The sequence below is a fragment of the Hipposideros armiger genome, unplaced genomic scaffold (assembly GCF_001890085.2).
Source record: "Hipposideros armiger isolate ML-2016 unplaced genomic scaffold, ASM189008v1 scaffold_544, whole genome shotgun sequence".
Taxonomy (NCBI): domain Eukaryota; kingdom Metazoa; phylum Chordata; class Mammalia; order Chiroptera; family Hipposideridae; genus Hipposideros; species Hipposideros armiger.
Genome location: NW_017731894.1, coordinates 572,846 through 585,809, shown reverse-complemented (window position 1 = coordinate 585,809; position 12,964 = coordinate 572,846).

The window sequence follows — 12,964 nt, the reverse complement described above, 5'->3', positions numbered from 1 at the left end:
TCCTGGGCCCGTGGACGCTTCACCCCGACCTCTGCCTCTTGCTCTCGTGGCGTTCTCCCTGGGTGTCAGTCAGTGTTCACATTTCCCTTCGTGTAAGGACACCAGGCATAGGGGTCAGCCCCCCACTCCACTAGGACCCCGTGCTGACTAATCACGTCGTCAGTGACCCTGTTTAACAAATAGGCTGTGTTCTTAGTTTCTGGGGGTTACGACTTCAGCGTGTGAATTTTGAGAGTATACAATTCATCCCATAACAGGACACAGCCGCTTCATTCAGGTCTGCACGCTGAAACTTAGAAGCCAAAGGAGCTCTCAGCCTTGGTCCTGGAAGTCCAGCAGTGCTGGCTGAGACTCGGTGGGCTGGCACGCTGGCTGTCTCCCCGCCGCCCCTGACCCATCTCCCTTCTGCGGCCCCCTCCCCTGTGACCTCAGGGCTGACCCCGAGCACTGCCCACCTGGGCTGCAGCCTAGACTGAAGGGCTGGGGAGAGAGGCACTCCCTTCCTGGGTGCCGTGCCTCGGGCAGGGCTGCAGCTCGGCTCCGTGTTCCTCAGGCGGATGGGTGGTGCCGACCTCCACAGAGCCCGGGCGACCTGTTGGGTGCACACAGTCCTCCCTTCACCCCTCACTCCCAGCTGGATGGGCCGTCTGCCTCCAGATGGCACCGTGATTGACACCGCTCCTCCTCAGGTCCCAGCCCTCATCTCAGATGGTGAGGGGAGAACGGCCACAGCTGGAATGGGTCCTTGGCCTCCCTTCAGTGGCTGCTCAGGCACCACCCGACTCATTGGCGGGGACTGTATCCTCTCAGCCGTGGGGAGAAGGGGGCTTGTCGCCTTGTTTCTCAGCCCTTAGCCTGTAGTGAAGAGCGGGCCACATGGCGTGCAGGTGGATGCCGCCGGGTGATTAAAAATACGCAGCAAAGACCTGCTTTTCAAACAGACTCTCTTGAAGCCAGGAGCCAGAATACAGCAGAATGAGACACAGTGCTGTCGGCTCTGCTCACCTTCTCGGCTTCTTTCCAGAGTACAAGGGGGCAGAGGAGCTCAGGGTGCGCCCTGCGGTTGCCATGACAACCCCCCAGGTCCCTGTGGGTGCTGCTTCCTCTCTGCAGAGAGCCTGGCTGTTGAGAGGATCTCTGAGCTGGCTTGTTATGATTGCTGCTCAGAGTGGAGCCAGACGGTTAGGATGCTTTGCAGACATGGAGCGGTATTTGGGGGGCTCAGCCAGCCTCCCCCCCCTGGTTTATGGGACCTGCTTCTGGGTGAGCTGCCTTGAGCTTGTGCTGTTTTATATAGAAATCCTTCCAAGGTCAAAGTCATAAAAAGTCACAAAAATGCCTTCCGTAAATCAGAGGTGAGGCTGCTGACTGACTAGCTCCCCCTTCACCCCTCACCCCCCTCCCTGAGATAGATTGCTTGTTAAATTTTAAGACATTTAAACATTTTTCTGGGAACTGGATATACTTACACTTTTGTTAGTTGCCCCTTTGTGTATTTTTCAGTAATAGAATCACACCTCTGCCCTCAGATAAAACACAGTGGTGTGTGCTCAGCTGCACTTAGGATCCAGGTCCATGAGTGGTGCATAAATGAAACCCGTACTGTCCCTTATTTTGTCCAGCAGCTGCCGTGGCCAGAAGCTGAAATGGGCTTATGGAGGTTTTTTCCTGCTCGCCCATTATGCTGAATCAGAGCGTTTCGCAGACGCGGCTCCCTGATTTGTCCTAACAGAGGCAGGAGTTGGCCAGGGGAGCCGAGGCAGGGCAGCGGGTAGGTGCCACACCACCTGGGCTCCGTCCCAGGGTGCGACCTCGGCAAGCCATTCAACACGTGCTGCCCCAGTTTTCCTTTATATAGAGTGGAGGCAGTGAGGCCACCGACTTTATAGTCATGATGAGCCTTGAATGAATTAATATTTATGAATTGTTCAGCACATAATAAATGAATGTAAACATTTGCCATGAGTTAAAATTAACCGTTAGGAATTCTGTTCAAAAGTGCCCTCACCGACATCTCTCATTTTCAGTTTTACTCTTAAGCCTCAGGAAGTCCTGAGAGAGAGGTTACCTGGTCACTTAGGGGGACTCGATGTTTATTCATTTCCACAACCAGAAACATGAGGTTTCATATTCGCTTATAGCCTTCCTCTTCCAGGTTTTTTTTGGATCTCAGGAGAGTCACTAAAGACGCTTCGGTGACGGGACAAATGGTACATTTTTCTGAGCACATGCCACGGGCCAGGCGCTGTAGCAAGCATTTAATCTGAAGTATGTCACGTGTGCCCAAAAGGCCTTCGAGGTGCTGAGAACCGAGGAAGCAGAGCTCAGGGGAGTTATGACTGATCCAAGACCGCACAGCTGGCGAGGGGTGGGACGGGGTTTGGAAGCGGGGTCCCTGTGTCTGCTCCCAGAGTCCGTCCTTGGCAATTACATGTATTTGTAACTGTCTCCATTACATTCTCTGCTCCCCGGGATCAGTGGGTTAACAGACTGTCACCTGTTCCCACACTGAACTTGGGGTCCAGCTGGCCCACAGTAACTGTTTGCTGGGTGTGTGGGTGCCTGTGGATCCCTTTCTTCCTTGGAACTTGTACTGTGACCTCATAAACCTGGAGTCCCACACATTGCCAACACCCCCACTGACAGAGTAAACTGAAGTGCCGTCTCCTCGCAGCTTCCTCGCCCTGGGGAGAGTTTGGGGACGGACAGATTTCGGCTCAGGTCCCAGAACTACCACTTGGTAGCTCTATGACCTTGGTCAAGTTATCAAACCCCTGGCATTCAAATTCCACATATTGAACTTCAGATGATAATATTACCGCACATGCTCAAGAGAAGGTATAGGTAAGGTGTCACGCAGCAGCCAGCACACGGGCATTCCGTAAGCATTAATTATTATAATGTTAGTGTTACTTACAGTCTGTTAGTGCCTCTTTGGTGTGGAGCTGCCCAGACATACGTTCTCCTTTATTCTTCTGTGTTTTCCCCAAGTGGGAGTTGCTTTGTACCATTTCCTCAGCGAGAACTGCTGCAGGATGGAGTGGGCTTGGCCGTCTTCTAATCAGCACCTTAGACAGGGTACAGGGGCTCAGCCAAGCTGGGCTTACCGTCCAGTTTCTGATCAGTTTCAGTGATAAGTGCAGACAAAAGCCTAATGTGATATTTTTTAATCACTGATTTGTCTACTTATTTTTATATTGAACTGTCAGGATCAGCAAGGTGATTTGTTATGAAAATATGACCTTGCTGTATTAACTACCCTGGCGGTAATCCCGAGTGTGGCTCGGGGTTAATTTTCACTGCCAGAAGCGGTAACCCTGAGCCACACTCGGGATTACACCGCAGTGTCCCAGAGAAGTCCCTTACCTGCTCCCTGCGATCCTGCGGTGTCCTCCTGTGATCGCCAACGACAATGCCGGCCGATGACAAATTGCAGTGTTTTTGATTTGATTACTTTATTGAATAAAATTATATTATTTTTTATAATTATTTATTATATTATAATTTATGATTTTGTGTTTCAAACTTTATCATACCTGGGATGCCTTCTAGACTCTTGTTTGGACAGATTTAAGTGAGTAATTCCTAAGAATTACAGGCCTACAATATAAAACAACAAATTTCCTTGCAAAACAACGTACCGCTTTGGGTACAAAATTACTGACATAATCAGACCGCCAGGGAGGTTAATTCCTTGCATCAGGATAAATGATGTCCGTTTCCTTATCAGCTCCCCAGCAGCTTTTAAGATGTCGTATTTCAGTAACATACTATTTTGGAAGAGAATGCTCTCATTACTGGTTTAGCCATCGCCTTCACTGCCATTATTACTTCCCATTACATTTTGGACACAACTCTTGTGCTAACTTTGGAAAGAAGAGATCATTTGTGTCAGCGGTAGCTTTGCTTGTTATGTGAATGCCGCAAAGAATGTGCTTCTCACCGAGCCTGTGTGCACTGCCCGCTGCTTGTCCCCCCAACCAGCCAGAAGCATTTCAGAGAACGTGGGCTTCGTGAGCTCTCCACTGGAACACACGGATTGGCTGTTACCGTTTCATGTACTAGGAACTCTCTTACTGATTCATGTCACGGCTGTGCTGTAGCACTGAGCTACGGACACGCCGTGTAGGGGTAGATGCAGGGTCAGCACAGCAGCCCTTGTCCAGTTCAACCCGTGTCTCGGAAGCGCCGTTAACGCTGATTAATGGTTCACACAGGGAATGTGGGATCGAAATTACTGGGTGCACGTCTGTCAGGTGAAGCCTTTCTTTTGAGCTCGTAATTTATAATTTGTTGCTAACATTAAGTGGAACTGCTAGGCCATTTGGTATTTTGGGGGTTTAATGGATGGATTTTGTGGGGAAGAGTTGCCTTTATGTGGGAATCACTTGAATCATGCTCCAGGTCTTTGCAATACTGGCGACCCACTGAAGTTCAGTCCCTGCTCGGTTTTCTCTGATCCCTATCTTCCCTTATCATATTTATGAATTCCCTTTTGTCAAGATTACATACTGCTGTGAGTTGGACATACACAGCTGATCACTAAGCCTGTCATCTACAATTCCTATTGGACAAGCAGCCCTTGCCAAAGCAATAAAAGAAGAAAAAACAATTAAGAAATATAAAAACAGCAAAATTATCGTTGTTTGCATTGCTATTTTTTTAAATAACAGACTGAGAAAAGCTTGCTTATTTCTGAGGTTATTGTTTCTCTCTCATGTAGTGACTGAGTGCCTGTGGATATGTACGTGTGAATGCAGGTGGAGTGGGAAGTGGATGAATTAAATCCTGGGAAACATCGTGTAGGGTTCCTGGGAGATGACACCGTTACATGAACTCTCTTCTTGGCATTCACGTCCCTCCCTGGTCCGATCCCAGCCTATTGGCACTTATCTCTACACGGGCATTGTGTAAAAGTGCACCTGAGGCAGCAGACACCCCTCCTGCACAGTTATCCCTTTCTCTTCCTTTACTCTAAGTGTAAACTATAGCTTCACTTTTTCTAAGGAGAGTTCGTATTACTTGGCCAGTGTGCTGCTTTATCTCTTCGTTGTAGTTCCCGCACTAATTTAGAAACTGCCGTCACACACTGGCTCCCAGGGTTGGCATCGGGTCAGCAGAGCCCGTGTACTGGAGGGCATTTTTATTTAGGTTTGAAGATGTTCACTGTGGTTCAGCTCCACAGAAAATGACAAAATATCCACCAGCCAGGTGACACGTTTGAATTGGCCTGTCCTCCCCCAATGGAGACCATGCTGAATAAAATGTACTCTGTCGGCACTTCTTACACGTTTCCTAGGATTGATTAATTAGGGGGAAGTGAAATTATTAGCACAGATGTGGACGTTTTCTCAGAGATGCTTTTGCAGAATCATTGGCACCCAGTCAGTTTTGCAAAAGTCCTCTGAGAAATACCTCACCACACAGCTGCCGACCAAGAGCCATATCTCGAGGGGTGTCACCTGATTGAACGAAGTCCAGGCGGTAAGATGGATGTGAGCATCCTTCCCAAAAGAGATCAGAGATGGACTCTTAGGGTGCTTTCATGGAAGTGATAGGAAGGTCATTTGAAAACGTTCTGTAGTCTGACAGACTGGGAAATCCAAATCTCAGACTCAGCTGTGGAATTCGATGAAAGGCATCGAAATAAGATATATGACAAGCCAGCGATTGCATTTTGTCTACAGAGATAGGACTTGGAGATCGTACTAGGAGGTGGTGGCAAAGTGGGAGAGCGGAAGTGTCAGCGACAGGAAGGTCATTTCGGCTCTCTCTGTCATCCGCACCCCACGTGTTCCAGAGTCATGTCTGTGACTCGTGTTCGCATGTTTATTTTTATGACACAAGCGAAACGAGTCATGGCTTCCTCGTCTTCTGTTACTTCTGTTCATGCTGTCAGTGAGGGTGGTTTTGGATAGTGGCCCATGAGCAGGGCAAGCTACTCTGCTAAAGCAGCTGGTACTTGAGAGACGGTTGTCCTTAGCGCCACGCAGGAGGGTCTGGGCATTGTAACAGGATAAAAGCGGAGGAAGGAGGCCTAAGGCGGGGATTAGGTCCTGCTTAGAAATGTACGTGCGGTTTCCTAAGCGTAGTGAGTTTCTCTGCCCCGTCCTCACCGAGAAGGCAGGCACAGAAATCCTTGGGAGCAGGAGGCGGCTTCCTGTGCTCATGCTCTCCCCACGGATGCCCCGGCATCAGGAGAGTGGCCGAGCGCCGGCCAGGAACAGCTGAGGATGCAGCCGAGCCCTGAATCCTCCTGTTTGGGGGTTGACGGAAGAGTCATCAGCATTCACTCCGCTCCTGGCCGGGGGCGGCCCCCTCTCTCAGACCCCCTTGCCAGGCCACGGCTGCTTCTGCTGGGTTTACTTGTTATGTCCCAAGTGGGAGCCGTTGGAAAGGCATTTCTGCAGCGAGTGTTAATGCGAAACGCAGACCTTCGATTAATCCTTACTAAGTTGGCTGACAGTGATGAGATATCATGGTGATAAACCAGTCTGCCATGGTCTCTACATTACACCTGAAGTTTATGTTAATGAGCCAAGGGTGAGTGTTTCTGAATAGTCCACACAACTGTTTTTCCCATTATTTGGCCCGAAAACCAACAATAGTAAGTGGTACTAACGAATGTCAAGGCTTGGGGGTTTCTTCACATATGCATATACTCATGCTGAAGGATGTCTTTTTATTGTCTTCAATATAAAGAGCCTTAACCATTCTGAGGTTTGCTGTATCAGAGGGAAACAGACAGAATCATCTCCACTCGAAGAAGATAATAAAAGAAGGCACAAAAAGAATGTGATAGGAAATACTCAGGCATAAGAAACAGGTTCCATTCTCACAGTGTCTGTGGAAGAACATCCTCATCATCTGAGAGCTAGAACAGCACCCGTGTGATGATAAGTAACAGGTGCCCGTCTCGTCATCTTCGGGGTTGGGGAGACAGTAGGGAGTTTGGGGGTCATGGTGGTACCCCGAGGCGATCACAGGCAAACCCACCGCAGTTGTCAGCACTTGGAATTGTCAGGAGAAGACAGAACTTCCGATTTTTCACATGAATTGTTTTGCTTTTGAAGCATTGGCAGAGAACTCAAATGAGAAAAACAAATTACAGAAACGTTGCGTGGACTCGGATCTCCACGGGCCGTATTCAGCGGGTGGGCGGTCCATGTACCAGCCTCACTGCCGACACAAAGGAGGCCGCCTCTGGGCCAGAGTAACCAGACGACCGTGAGCGCGCTTGCACAGTGTGCAGCTGAGAAGAAAGCAGACAGGAAGGAAGGCGGAGTGGCTTCCCTCAGTGCTCAGCGGTGCCCTCCAGGGGGACGAGGGCCTGTCCCAGGAGGCGGGTGTATCAGCGACAGCCTGTTGCTCATGGCGTTCTGATGTCTTTCTTTGCATAAGCTTTGTGGATTTTTTTCCTACCAAGACACTGTGCTGAGAACGGAACTAAGTCCTTTTGGATGATCCCCAAACCCTGTGGGTTTTGTTTTTTCACAATATCTTAAACTGGGGAGGAAGGAAGGTGGCACGGAACATGGTGTCTTTAACACCTGTGAAAAAGTTGACATCGACATGCTCGCACGCGCACCCTGGTGATAAGGTGACATCATGGCGTTTGCTGATACAGAGACAGGCCGGGGGTGGGGTGCCTTAGCCTAACAGAAGGCTCTTTCATTGGGGCTGCAAAACGGTTCTTCCTTTCCTCCCACTGAGGAGAGGTTTTATGGTTGTTCGGAGCTGGGTTTGCTCCTCGGAGGGAGCGTGCTCTGCTGACACCTTGATCTTGGGCTTCTGGCCCCCAGACCCGTCAGAGAGTAAACTTCTGTTGTTTTAAGCCTCCCGGGTTGTGGTCCTTGTTCCGGCCTCTGGGCTGATGTCCTGGGATGTGGCTCTGCAGCCTCCTGGGCCCCCCAGGGCTGGGCCAGCTTCCCCTGCAGGTGCCCCCAGGTGCCAAGCCCAGGAGATTTCATCCAGCACACTGGTGACACACTGTTGCGAAGCTAGGAGAACTGAAAGGGAAGTTGAGGTAGCCTATGGGTTAGTGACAGTAGGAAGCGGCCACCAGCCCTGGGACTGGCGGACAGAAGGGAGGTGGTGGGGTCCCTGGACCCCAGCCAGGAGCATGGGTGGGGGAGGGGCCGCCTCATCATTTGGCTCTAGAAAATGGGGTGCTGCCATGCTGGGCCCAGCAGGGTGGCACGGGGGAGCCAGAGCTCAGATTCGTAAGGGATGTTGGGTGTACAGCTGGGAGCGTTGAGGATGCTGGAACCGGAGCCGCCCTTCACTGCTGCTGTAACCAGAGGGACGTGGAGACGGGAAGCAGGAGACCCCTCCCTGCTCCCACCGCCTGTCTCCTGCCAGGGCCTCCAGCGGCCAGGAGCCTGAGGAATGCAGCTTTCGTCTTTAGCCGGAACCTCACAGCCTCGCACGGAGGAGGACTGAAGAATACGCCTGGGTGCAGAGGCCGTACGGGGACGGCCAGCGCCTGTGTCCTATGTCACCAGACCCTGAGAAGGTTGCGGCTGATCCATTTTACATAGGAAAGAACCATGCAACCCCCTTCACTGGTCCATCGCTCTCCCGCCGGCCTGTGACAGGTCAGGGTCCACCCCGAGGCAGCAGATTGAGGAGGACTCATGGCAGTGCAGACCATGATTTTCTGGCTTTTAAAAGCATTCTTATAATCAGTTCACTTGATCACAGAAGAAAGGCAGTTTTTCCCATTTGCAATTTACAAACACCCGTTGGAAACCTGGGGTGGCCTTGGGTGAAATGTCTTGTCTCTGAGATCAAGTAGCGTTAGTCAAGTCGGGTTATGCCCTGGCGTCGCAGGGAGGCTGCCAAGTGCTCCCCTGGTGCTGGGGCTGCTGCTCCTGGGCCGTCCGACCTCTGCTGAGGGCACTCGACTCTTGCAGTCATGCAGAGTGGTCCTTCTTGATAAGAACGGGATTATTCTTTTAATAATTCTTTGAAGCTGTAGAGGCCAGGAACTCTCCCTCAGCCATCACCCTCTTTTCTCAAAATCAATTTGCTGCTTTTTTTGCCTGCAACAGGATTATGTGTAGTTTCAAAAGCCAGGGATTAAACCGATACTCTGATAAAAGTTCCTGTCAGAGTCTAAGAGTGTGGAGTTGACGGAGTTGGTTTGAAGTTCAGCGCGGCTGTCTTGCGCTTGAGATTCTGCTTCACAGAGAAAGAGCATCTGCTGGGGTCCCCCATGTGTCCTCTCTCAGCCAGCCCACCCTTGCTGTCGGCCGCACTGGCTCCCAGCCCTCCCTTGTCCTCCCACAGCCATTGTCCCCGGCCGTCCTCTTCATCGAGGTGACGCTTGTAAGACGTGTGCTGGATCTTGCCATTCTCCTGCTCTCAGCCCTTCGCTGCTCTCCATCAGCCCTGGAGTAAAACCCCGTCTCCCGCCCTAGCCCACACCTGGCTGCCTCTCCCACTGTACTTTCTGTCCCACTGTGCTTCCTCCCAGCTGTCCCCTCCACCTGGAGTGCCCTTCCACGACATGTCCACATGACTTGCTGTCTCCACCCAGGTCTCTGCTTTGACGTAACCTTGTCAGAGACCTCGTTTTCTAGAAGATTCTACATCCGTTTCCTTCTTTGCTTCTCTACATAACATTCACTGACACTGTTTCATATGAAACAGTATCATAAGAGGCAATGTCACTGAATGCTATGTAGAGAAATGAAGAAGGAAACAAACAATATATATCTAGAATATAATCGAATATGTCTATATAGCCTTCCAAAGCTCTGTAATGATCGGGATTTTTGTAAATGAATCAGCAGGTATGTGTTCCAATAAAACTTTATTTACAGGAACAGGAGGCAGGCTGGATTTGGCTCGTGTGCCGTGGTTTGCAGACACTGCTTTAGAAAGCCCCAGATGCCTGGCCACCAGCCCCAGAAGGTCTCAGAGCCACAGGCATGGCCTGCAGTGTTGGTGTCACCCTGCCCAGCTCCCTAGCTCCTCACTGGGGACCACAGCCGCACAGCGGTGACCCCCACGCTACTTGTGGCAACAGGATATGAGAAGAGTGGGTGGGGGAAGCAGGTTTGTCACCACCCAGGATTGGAGAGCACGGGAGGTCAGCTGGGAAGCAGACTCTGTTGGGCCCCCAGCTGCCCGGCCAGCCAGGTGTGGCAGGTGTGTGACGCTTGTGACTCATCATTGATGTGAATCCTGTGAGACCCCTTGGATGTTCAAAAGCTGCAGGGTGTAGACCCTGCCAGGCGGGCGGCACAGAGGGAGCCTTTCCCACAGCAGGTGCTCAGCAAGTGCAGGCGAGCCTCCTGCTCCTGCCCTGGGGTGGGGGGTGGGGGGGGTGGATGCACGGACGAAGACCCGGGCCCTGGAGGACCCTAGAAGCAAGGGCAGTCCGGACCAGCGACAAAGGCGTGGATGTGCACGGCTGATTGTGCCCATGTGCACATGCAGACCCAGGGTTGCCACATTTCCCGAGTTTTCACCAGAAAGTACAGATCCTCATTGTTACATGAAATTTCCCGTTTTTAAATGTCAGTAACTGCTTAGGTAACTTGGGACCATGTGGCAAATCTGGTCACGTGCGCCATTGTGAAATATCTCCCTCAGGCACAACTGTGAGACATACACAAAGTTTTTTTTCCACATGGAAGGATTCTACAGACGTGCGTTTTACTTTTGTCAGCACTTAGCACCCTGCGAGCCTGCTTGAGTGAAAATGGAAGCAGATCATTTGTTGGCATTTCTACCTGTAGGGGACGGGCTAGAGCTCGCTCGCTAGTGAGCCGTGGGGCTCTCACCTCGAGCCTGAGCAAGCGGGGTGTACGTGATCTGGCTTAGTCCCGAGTCCTGCCCTGGCCTTCGGCTGACTTCCGCCTGCTGGACGGCAGGGCACGCTCACTCCCTGCCATCAGAAGAGATCAGGGTGTGCTCTGTGCCCCAGGGCTGATGAGTCTGTGACAGGGCAGGGTTTTCCTGTCGCTGAGGTGCACGTGGGCCCAGCCTGGGTTCAGACTTTCCTGGGAGGACAGAAACGTCCACTGATACCCTTTCTGATGGCACCGGTCTTTGGCAGAGGCTGGTGATTCCGTCTTCCCGATGACCCTGCGGGGTGTGCGTCGCGATGCCCGTCTCTGCAGGTAGAGGAAGTGGGGTGTGGAGAGCTTAACGCATCTGCTGACAGCAACACAGCTCTGGTGGGGAGCTGGGGGCCCCCAGGGTCAGGTCGCAGCCCGCCTGCTCCAAATCTTCAGCAGCCTCATACGAGGGATGTGAGACAACTGTGTCTTATACCCTACAGTGCCAGTGGCAACCGGATTCATGACAAATAAGTTCCACTCACGTGACTGTCACATGACAGAAGGTAAACCTTGGGGGCCCCAGCCAGTAAGGGTAAGTTGTGGCCTCGCATCTGCTCAGAGCATCCCACTGGACCGGTCCCAGCGTTTGCACACACACAGCCACTGCTCACACGTGTCTAGCTAGAGCTGGGCCTTTTGCCTCAGCGGCATCATTGTTCTGTCTCAGGACACTGTGTGTCATCTGGTCATGCTGCCTCCGTCCGCGCAGACTGCTGAGAGTGTCTCAGCCCCTCCTTGGGTGTTGGAAGCTGCCCATCTGGGAGAGCACTGCTGTGTGTATGACGGAACTCCTCCCAGCTGGGGGTGGTGTGATGTTTCCTCACGCGTAGACTGAGGTTACAGGTTTGGGGGAAGACCACAGAGATGAAGTTCCCTTCTCGTCACCTCATATCCGGGGACATGTGATGTCATCATGGTTTCATGGTTTGTCACTGCCAGTATTGACCGTGACCACGTGTGGTGGCCAGGCTCCTCCCCTCAAAGCCGCTGTCCTCTTTTCATCACTGAGTCAGCCCGGCCCACACGCAGGAGGGGAACAGAGCTCTCCGTGCTGGAATTTATTTGATTACATGAACTTAAATTTAAAATGTCACAGCCAAGGTGGCTGGTGGCTGCCATACTGGACAGAGCAGACCTAGAAGAATTAGGGCTCCAGCATCAGAGGCGGGCCGTGGGACTGATTGCTGCCGAAGTCAGCCAATCCGTACGCACCCCAAGTAAATAAAAATGCAGGCACTACCATGTCACTGGAGTGTGATGGGGGGTGTTTTTCAGCCTGACTCTGCCTTGTTGGGCCCAGTTTGCAGAAACCCCGTTTTCATTTGCTCATAGAACTCCAAGTTTTCATGATCAAGAATTTGAAATGTGGTGAAGGAGAGCCCCTGGGTTGGAGGGAGAGAGCCGAGCTCTGAAGCGCTTAAGCAAGTGGTGCCGTTTTGTAACAACATGATAAATCACCTCTTGAAAAAGCACACATGTTTTTAAAAAGACACTTAAATTGCTTTTATCACTGTGTTATTTGTAGAAGGGTCCTAAGAGTCTCATCCATCACACCCACAGTTGTACCTGAGAACTTCGCCTTCGCACGTTAGCAGCTGGTGAGCTCGGGGCTCCGCGGGGTGCCCCGTCACGGGTGACAGAACGCACTACGCGACCTCCCACGGGGTGTTCCCTTTTCCCACCATGGTTCTTGACTGCCTTAGTGCGTCACTATTCTCACCGCAGGCGTCCCTGACGCTTTGAGGAGTAGGTGGGGCATAGTTTATAAGTTGTCCTTCACTGCACGTGATGTACAACGTATGGCAGGGTCTCATTTTACGTAGAAGCTCAGTTCTAAAGTCAGCAGTTGTGCCGAAACCACAGATAGGGAAGGGGACCCTGACAGTCCCTTAGGCAGGAGCCACATTGAACACACACCTCACAAGTATCCGCTTTTCCCTCTGGTGCTGGGAAGCTGGCCGCTCACCAATGGACAGCGATGTGCCGTGGTCCTTTGCATCTGGGGGACCAGTTGTCCCAAGTGGCTCCTCAGGGAGGGGCGGTGCTTTCCACAGGGCGGGCTCATGGAGGCAGACTCGGGACGTGGCAGCCCTGTCCCCTCACAGCCCTTC